The sequence below is a fragment of the Myxocyprinus asiaticus genome, chromosome 14, assembly GCF_019703515.2.
Source record: "Myxocyprinus asiaticus isolate MX2 ecotype Aquarium Trade chromosome 14, UBuf_Myxa_2, whole genome shotgun sequence".
NCBI classification, from domain to species: Eukaryota; Metazoa; Chordata; class Actinopteri; order Cypriniformes; family Catostomidae; genus Myxocyprinus; species Myxocyprinus asiaticus.
Window position 1 is genome coordinate 36,705,278 of NC_059357.1, and position 10,137 is coordinate 36,715,414.

The window sequence follows — 10,137 nt, forward strand, 5'->3', positions numbered from 1 at the left end:
AAACTCATTATTTTAAGTCTTGTCAAGCTTTGGATTGCTCTTTCTAAGTGGAAATGACTTAACAGTGTTAGCTGTTACAACTTAGCAAAGTAAGTTAAAAAAGAGATTAATTACTAATGTGCATTCTGTTAACTTGTCCTTATAAGTGGTTTCAACTTATCTATTTCAGTTAAAAGTTAGTCTTAACACTTTTTTTTTTTAGTTATGATAACAAACTTTTTAGTGTTTTAAAGTTAAGATCATAGTTATAAAATCAATAACACCACTGAAACATCAAGATATTATTTTCCTTTAAAAGTTCATACAGCTTTTTAAAAAGAATGGTACAAAGCCTGCCAGTGCGTGTGTTAATGAGTGAATGTATGTTTGACGTTAGTATGTGTGGGGGTGTGTGTGTTTGAGTATGTGAGTGTTTTATTATCTGTATATGCTTATAAATTGTTGATAACAAGAGCACAACAGTAGCAACTTTCATAAAAAACAGGCATAAAAATGTGTTTGAACATATTCATAAACTTCCCTCATGGAAAATAAACTGGAGACAAGTTAAAAACATTTCTTAAATGTCTGTGTTAGTCCTAGGTTCTTTCTTGCAGATTTTAATGCGTAAATGTGCATCTGAGTAAGTGCGTTTAACTGAGTGTGTTTATGTTTTTGAGTTAGTGCAATATCTGTATCTCCTTATAATTGTTGATAATGAGGGCACAACATAAGAAATTTTCATAAGAAACAGTCATAAAAATGTGTCTGCACATATCAGGGAGACTTTAATCATGGAAAATTGTAAACAAGCTTAAAAAACATTTAAGAAATTTAGATTTTAGTCCTTTGGTCCTTCTGGCAAATGTTAAGTGTTTGAATGTTTATGAGTGATTAAGTTTAAAAGAACAGTTCACCCAAAAAATGAAAATTCTATATTATTTACTCACCCACAAAAGAATATCTGAGCTCCTTAGCTCCTTACAATGCAAGTGAATGACTGCCAAAAGCAGCATAAAAGTAATCCAAACAACTCCAGTGGTTTAATAAAACTTCTTCTGAAGTGATCCAATCAGTTTTGGGAGAGAACAGACCAAAACGTAACTCCTATTTCACTGACCATCTTGCTATTGCATTCTACAGGCACTATCATGATTTCAAGCTTGATTACATTTCCTAGCTCCATCTAGTGGCTCAGTGCTTGTGTCAAGCACTAGGAAGTGTAATCAAGCTTGAAATGATGATTGTGCCTGTAGAATGCAATGGCAAGGTGTTTAGTAAAATAAGAGTTACATCTGGAGTTGTTTGGATTACTTTTCCGCTACATTTATGTCAAAGTTTTGGCACCCATTCACTTGCATTGTAAGGAGGTACAGAGCTGAAATATTCTTCTGTGTTCTGCAGAAGAAATAAAGTCATACACATCTGGGATGGCAAGTGAATTTTTATTTTTGGGTGAACTATTCCTTTAAGTGAGTGTTAATGTGTGTGTTTAAGTGAGATTGTGTGTGTATGTGTTTGAGTAAATGCAGTAAGTGTGTTTTGCTTACATGTGTTGAGTGCATAGAGAAAATCTAAAAACTTTTTACACAGCAGGAACTATTCCAAGATGGGAAACTGAATATAAACAACAACAACAACAACAACAACAACAACAATAATAATAATAGACAGAGGGTGTGTTAGTTTGTGTGTGAGTGTTTGACAACACATATGAAATAACAGATTTAGGCCAACATAAGCCTGATAACATTCAAAAATAAAAGCTCGAAACATACAGTATATTCCCAATACCAAGACATATTGACTACTCCAGTACATGCTTGTTCTAGAAGTTGTACCTCAAGAGTTTGTCTCTTAAACTGTGTACCCATGCAGAAGCTTGGTCTGGTTTGATCTTCATCACCACTCTCTGTAAAAACTCTAGAGTACTTCATACATGCTGGGTACTCAAGGTTTACACAATAGGTGATGCCCATAAGCATGGCAAAGCTGCATGATACATCACTGATGTTGTGTAAAACAATGGTCTCCTCCACCACAAATGCCACATTGAAAACATCCTCCGGAAGGTCGTCCTCCAGTGCACCTTCATAGCCTTTTAGGATGCCGACTTGCATTCCCTTAATGGCCACATCTAGTGTCGAACCATGAGCCTTCAAAATCAGGAAAAACCAACCAAACAAACACACACACACACACACACAAAAAACAGTATGTCGGTGACTATTTTTTGTGTTTACAGAAGTTATTCTATAAGGTGAATTTCATTTTTTGTCATTAGTCACAGACAGTAATTTGACACATTAATCTCCAATGAGTTCATTGGAAACATCAACAAATTTAAGACTACTAATCCTAATCCTAACGATTTAATCACCATCCTTCCAGTTGTAAACATTAGGGGTGTAAAATTAAGGCAAAATTATTAGAATTGTTATAGAAAAAGTACAGCAGTTGTGCATTACTAAAATAGATGAGGTCTTACATCACACATCCTGATGACATTTGATGGGTCTTCAGACAAGATGTATGACAGACCAAGCAAGGCAGCCGTCCTTCTCTCACTTGTGTCCTACAAGATTGGTGTAAATTATGCAGTAAGAGATGGAAATTAGGAATGCACAGATATGGAATTTATAGGCCAATACCAATAACTCACAGCTCGCTGTGGCAGAAACTGATAAGGAATAATTTCATTTTTTGCATTTGAGACAAATGTCCCCTAATGAGACAAAAATGCCCCCCTTAAGAACAGGTAAAAAATAAATAAATAAATAAATAAAAAATATATTTTATAATATATATATATATATACACTATATTGACAAAAGTATTCACTCACCTGCCTTTAGACGCATATGAACTTAAGTGACATCCCATTCTTAATCCATAGGGTTTAATATGACGTCGGCCCACCCTTTGCAGCTATAACAGCTTCAACTATTCTGGGAAGGCTTTCCACAAGGTTTAGGAGTGTGTTTATGGGAATTTTTGACCATTCTTCCAGAAGCGCATTTGTGAGGTCAGACACTGATGTTGGACGAGAAGGCCTGGCTCGCAGTCTTCGCTCTAATTCATCCCAAAGGTGCTCTATCGGGTTTAGGTCAGGACTTTGTGCAGGCCAGTCAAGTTCTTCCACACCAAACTCGCTCATCCATGTCTTTATGGACCTTGCTTTGTGCACTGGTGCACAGTCATGTTGGAACAGGAAGGGGCCATCCCCAAACTGTTCCCACAAAGTTGGGAGCATGGAATTGTCCAAAATCTCTTGGTATGCTGAAGCATTCAGAGTTCCTTTCACTGGAACTAAGGGGCCAAGCCCAGCTCCTGAAAAACAACCCCACACCATAATCCCCCCTCCACCAAACTTCACAGTCGGCACAATGCAGTCAGACAAGTACCGTTCTCCTGGCAACTGCCAAACCCAGACTCGTCCATCAGATAGCCAGATGGAGAAGCGTGATTCGTCACTCCAGAGAATGCGTGTCCACTGCTCTAAAGTCCAGAGGCGGTGTGCTTTACACCACTGCATCCGACGCTTTGCATTGCACTTGGTGATGTATGGCTTGGATGCAGCTGCTCGGCCATGGAAACCCATTCCATGAAGCTCTCTATGCACTGTTCTTGAGCTAATCTGAAGGCCACATGAACTTTGGAGGTCTGTAGCGATTGACTCTGCAGAAAGTTGGCGACCTCTGCGCACTATGCGCCTCAGCATCCGCTGACCCCGCTCTGTCATTTTACGTGGCCTACCACTTCGTGGCTGAGTTGCTGTCATTCCCAATCACTTCCACTTTGTTATAATACCACTGACAGTTGACTGTGGAATATTTAGTAGCAAGGAAATTTCACGACTGGACTTGTTGCACAGGTGGCATCCTATCACAGTACCACGCTGGAATTCACTGAGCTCCTGAGAGCGGCCCATTCTTTCACAAATATTTGTAGAAGCAGTCTGCATGCCTAGGTGCTTCATTTTATACACCTGTGGCCATGGAAGTGATTGGAACACCTGAATTCAATTACTTGGATGGGTGAGCGAATACTTTTGGCAATATAGTGTATATATATATATATATATATATATATATACACACATTTTTGCTTATTACTTCATGGCATTTAATCAGAATTTGGAAAAAAGCATATTGTTACATACAACAGATGATCCTGATTAAAACAATGCAACAAATAGTAATCCTCACAGAGAAACATGACTTGGCCAAAAATCTTCTGTGGTCAACACATGCATGCACATTGACACTAAGACTGTGCGACAAGGAAATAAACTGCAAGCAGTCAGTGACAGGTCATAAGACAAAAAAAAAAAAATTACTAGGGAGCAATTGGCTCCTAAAATGAAACATTTACTGTAGAAATTTTTTTTTAGTTGACAAATTACAGAATCGCTTGATGAAGATGGTTGTTCAAAAGTGCTTAAAGGAATTGTTCACCCAAAAATAACAATTATCTTATTCACTTACCCTGATGTCATCCCAGAAGTGTTTGGCTGTCTTTCTTCAGCAGAACACAAATTAAAATATGTAGAAGTTAGCTCTGTCAGGTCCTTATAATGCAAGCAGATGAAGGCAGCATTAAAGTAATCCATGCGACTTCAGTCGAACATTTAATGTCTTCCGAAGCAAATCGATAGGTTTGTGTAAAAAATAAATCGATAATTAAAATGTTATTAACTTCTAAATCCACGCTTCCGGCCAGGGCTCTGATGCAATTTGAAATGGCCGGACTCTCACATTACGTTCGTTCTTCTGTTGTAATCGAAGCAGCGCTTCCAACTTCTCACGTGAACATGCCGTTGCGCTTACGTCACACGACAGCTACGTGATGCATCAAGTGCTGGCAGGAAGCGATTTTTTTTAAAGTTATAAAGTTTTAATTATCGATTTGTTTCTTACATAAACCTATCGAATCACTTCAGAAGACATTCATTGATCAACTGGAGTCATGTGGATTACTTTTATGCTGCCTTTATCTGCTTTTTGGACTCTCAAAGTGCTGGCACCTATTCACTTGCATTGTCTGCACCTACAGACCAAGGCTTTCCTTCTAAAAATCTTCATTTGTGTTCTGCTGAAGAAAAACAGTCATACACATTTGGGATAGCATCAGGGTAAGTAAATAATAATAGAAGTTTTATTTTTGGGTGTACTAATCCTTTAATATTCTTGACGCAACGTAACGCTTGCTAGCCCCAGTCTGCTGCACACTTTCTACACTGCGCAGTTGAATGAGGTTGGTATGAAACGAAAGGGACCCCACCACACACAAATACATGCACAAACTCACAGTGACATCACCGTATAGAAGTTCAACAAAGGCTGTTCACGAGTGTGTGTGCACAACAGAGCAGAATATCTAACATTAACTGTTGTATACAAACAATATCACACTCGCAATCATTCTGTTGTCCTGAATATCAGCATGGCTGTGATTACCTACAGCACTCAGACTGTTGCCGAATCAAACATACTGATATTTAGAACAATAACCTGATTTTGAGTATGAAATTGCTTAATAACATTTTCCCAGTTATATTTGGATAAAAGCATCTGCCAAATGCATAAAAAATATTAATAATACAGTATATTGACACCTCTAATGGAAATGTTTTCATAAACCTAAACAATGACATATTTTGCTCTCATAGTTTTTCCACTTACATCTTTGTCAACACACTTAAAAATGCTTTTGAGTGCCAGCCTTCTCCCAGACACTACTGCAGATTTGTACTCATCCAGCTGTCTTGGGACCAGGCCATCAAGTCCATAAAAAAAACTGCATAAGGTCTGTGGTGATGATCCTCTTGAACTCTGTGATAATCTAAAGAAACAGAAGCATGTCACAGCTGAACATGTTATACAGTAAATTTCACATGCAGTGTTGGGGAAGCTACAATGAAACAGTAGACGTTCAAGCTATAACCTATTCATGATTTATATTAGTTGAGCTACAGCCAAGCCACTCTCTTCAAAAAATACTTAATCTACAATTGAGTCCATGACTGTCTTTGTAATGAGAAACTATTTTTTTCATTATATGTGACAAAATTGCAAAACTTACAAGTCAGCTTCATCCAGTCACAGCCAAACAATGTGTGCCTGTAAAAAGAGAAAGTTAATTATCAGAACTTGCTACGAGGTACCTTACTTTAATCTGCAAGCAATAATATCTGAGCTACCTAGCCAATTAAAATATTTGGTGATATTCACTATAATGGGTATAGACTACAAATGGAGGTAAATATGACAAGCTTGTTGGTTAGTACCCAAGTTTACACAATTTTCTACCATCAGAAGTGCTTCTCTTAAGCGTCGTCTTTAGTTTTATATGACCTCATGTTGAGATTAAACGACTATTCGACAACGGAGGTTTGTGTATACAATTATTTTATAGTCTACTATTCCGTTAACGTTGCCCACTACAAAGAAGCTTCACTGACTGGTGATGTCTAGCTAACTAATCTTAACCTAGCTAGGCAGCCATACACGGTTGATAAACTGGACGGGCCTGTTAAAATTACCTGAACTTCGGTACCAAGTCAATATTAAAAGTAAAGACATGTTAAGATACCAGTATTTATTTAGTTAGGAGTACCAACTCACCCGTACGCTGTCTGACTGACCAACGGCTTCTTTCAAAGGGCGCGAAAATCTTTGCGCATGCTCAGTAGAACCCATGCGGATGCGCGCTTTAACGGTCAACTGAACATTAATGTGTCAGAATATGTGATCTGTGCATTAGGATTTGCAGTGTAAATGCAGCAAAACAGACCTACCACTGTCTTATTTGCTAAACTACAATAAAATACGTTACTCAAAGGGAAAACACACTTCTACAAAATACAAATGAAATAATGTCACTGAACGGAAATTAATGAATATCTCTCTAAACTGCTGTAAGATAAGCATGCACTCACCTCATTCACGTTCTTCCCCAAGCAGGTCCTCTGTGTCACGTTGATCGCTGTGTCATGAGTTGTTCGTGAACAATTATGTATTCGTCCACCAGTTAGATTAGTTCGTTGTCGTCTGTCTGTTGGTCCTCGTTTGGTGAGGCGCTCTCCACGTATTAAACTCCGAAAATGACAGTCCGCAGATGGCCGGAGCTCAACAGCCCCCGCACGACTCTCCATGTCGGATGCAGTGAAAATGCGGCTTTAATGCCAGTAAGAGGACTTAAATTGTTAAGTTCATGACACTTTGTTGGGCCCCCTTAAATTTCAATTATATTAAACTTACTTAAAAAATCAAGTTGCATCTCGTACAATTTATAAAATCAAGTTCAAATTGTTCAAATTATTTTTATAAGTTAAAGCAATGAAAACAAATAAGTTGACATGACTTATTGATCATATAATTTTATACAGTGCAACAGTTACAGCAGGACATACAAAAGATCAGGAAGTAGCTGTATTCCTTCTTTTTGTATTGTTGTTGTTGTTATTGTTATTATTATTATGCTAAATTCTCTTTATCCTTTGCAGAAATGATCTCCATTCCATGGTTGACCAAAGCAGTGTAGGTGGTTCTCAGCCAGCGAAGAGGATCGGTCACTAAGTCCAATATTTTAAAATCATCAAAGACAAACACGTGAGAAGAAATGTACAAATGCCCATAGAAGGTAAAATAGGACAATGCAGTTTAACTGGAGGCATTTTCATCAGAAATAACAACCTCATTTGTTTTTTCCCACAATTTATTGTCTTTTTGATGTAGCATTGTTAGCTTAATCTGTTCTTCGGCAAGGTATTTTTATTATTCTGGTTGCACTGCACTTTATAGGTGTGAAGTGTGAATAAAAATATTTTCTAAAATGTGTATAAAGTTGTCCCAAAAAACATCCCAAAATGTTGTAACACATTTTGTCCTGAAGATGGCAGCAAAGGCTCTATAAATGCCCTCAGAGTTGGCTAATTATTGATTTTTTTTCCTAATCTCTTTATGACTTCATTAACTGTAACAGTGGCAGTAAAAAATAACTTTAGTTCTTCCATATTTAGAACGAATACTTTTTGGTTGGTAATTTTAAATGTTGCATGTGAAATTGACATTTTGCCATCACTACATAATTTTTATGTTTTTACCCTTCTCTCTGTAGGTCTGTGATACCATACTGGGACACACCAGGGAACGGTTCTCCTTCACAAACCACCTTGTTAGTGCCACACTGCTTCAAGAGGACAGGTCTGAACAGTACAAGATGGCATTTCCTGAAGATGCACTGAGCAACATCTTGAAGGCTTATCCAGTGCTCAATGGAAGTAAGCTGAAGACAGAGCTTAGTCTTATTTACAGCAAGGAAGACTTCAGAGCCTGTTGTGGTGCTGTAGACCTACTCCAGCTGTTTATGGAGAACAATCTTGAAGAAGTCTTTTCAGAGATTGTCACTCTCCTAAAGATCCTCATCACCACACCCATGACCACAGCAGAAGCTGAGAGGAGCTTCTCAACCTTGAAAAGAATGAAGACTTTTCTGAGAAACAACATGACCCAGGAGAGGCTGAATGCATTGGCCATGCTGTCAAGGGAAAAGAGTCTGGTGACTAAGATGACTGACTTTAACCAGAAAGTCACTGAAAAATTTGCAGGCCAGAAGGAAAGGAGGGCAACATTTTATGTTTAAGTAGTGCTACTGGCCAGTGTTTAGTCAATATTATAGTGTGTTTTGTTTTTTGGTTTATATTGTTTGCTATTACAGGTCATTCAAATGTATGTAATTAATATATTAATAGACATTAAATTGATTTAGCAAAAAAATTATGTTTTGGCATTAAAAAGTCTTAAATTTGATGCACTGCACTGGCATTAAATGTTTTCCTTTGAGTTTTCAAAATATACATTCCAACTGATAATTTGATTGATTTACATTTAATTCAGTTCTTTAAATGCAATTATTTTCTAAGGTTTCATATATTGTTGGTGCTTTTAAATGGGTTAAATACTGCTTTGAGTTGGTTTGGTGGCGTTGGAAAGAATTTTCCATTTTTTCTCCTGATTTGGAATGCCCAAATCCCAATACTTAGTAGGTCCTCGTGATGGCGCGGTTACTCACCTCAGTCCGGGTGGCGGAGGACAAGTCTCAGTTGCCTCCGCTTCTGAGACCATCAATATGCGTATCTTATCACGTTGGTCGTTGTGCATGACACCGCGGAGACTCCGCATGTGGAGGCTCATGCTACTCTCCGCGATTCACACGCAACTTACCACACGCCCCACTGAGAGCGAGAACCACTAATCGCGACCACACGGAGGTTACTCCATATGATTCTACCCTCCCTAGCAACCGGGCCAATTTGGTTGCTTAGGAGACCTGGCTGGAGTCACTCTGCACAACCTGGATTCGAACTCGCGACTCCAGGGGTGGTAGTCAGCGTTAATACTTGCTGAGCTATCCAGGCCCAGAATTTTCAATTTTTTAGTTTTTTAATTAATTTTCAGTTTGTTTTCAGTCAATTGTTTTAGCATCAGCCGCCACTGGTATAAGTAGTTGTAATTCATTACATTCCACTTCTGATGACTACAGACCTGTCGTTCTGACATCTGTGGTCATGAAGTAATTTGAGAGACTGGTGTTGACCCACCTGAAGAACATCACTGAACCCTTCCTGGATCCCCTGCAGTTTGTCTATCGAGCAAACAGGTCTGTGGATGATGCAGTCAATATGGGACTGCATTACATCCTTCAACATCTAGACAGACCAGGGAAATATGCAAGGATACTATTTGTTGACTTCAGTTCGGCTTTTAACACCATCAAACCCGCTCTCTTATGGACTAAATTAACCCAGCTCTCTATTCCTGCCTCTATTTGTCAGTGGATCACCAGCTTTCTGACGGACAGGCAGCAGTTAGTGAGGAGGGGGAAATTCACCTCCAGCACATGTACAATCAACACTGGTGCCCCCCAGGGATGTGTGCTTTCCCCACTACTCTTCTCCCTGTACACAAATGACTGCACCGCCAAGGACCCCTTTGTCAAGCTCCTGAAGTTCGCAGACAACACTACAGTCAACTGCCCCATCCAAGATGACAATGAGTCTGCATACAGAAGGGAAATTGAACAGCTGGCCATCTGGTGCAGTCAAAACAACCTGGAGCTGAACACGCTCAAAACAGTGGAGATGATAGTGGACTT

The 10,137-nt window shown here is 38.7% G+C and overlaps 1 long non-coding RNA gene across 1 annotated transcript; it reads right to left on the bottom strand.

The window, feature by feature from the left end:
• Positions 1–746: 746 nt before the first annotated feature.
• Positions 747–6,706, bottom strand: LOC127451735 (uncharacterized). Its single transcript, XR_007899136.1, has 5 exons — positions 6,606–6,706; positions 6,064–6,101; positions 5,664–5,823; positions 2,468–2,554; positions 747–2,135 (listed from the first exon to the last, which is right to left on the bottom strand). It is a non-coding gene; the product is annotated as an uncharacterized LOC127451735 (long non-coding RNA).
• Between the last annotated feature and the right edge of the window lie 3,431 nt (positions 6,707–10,137).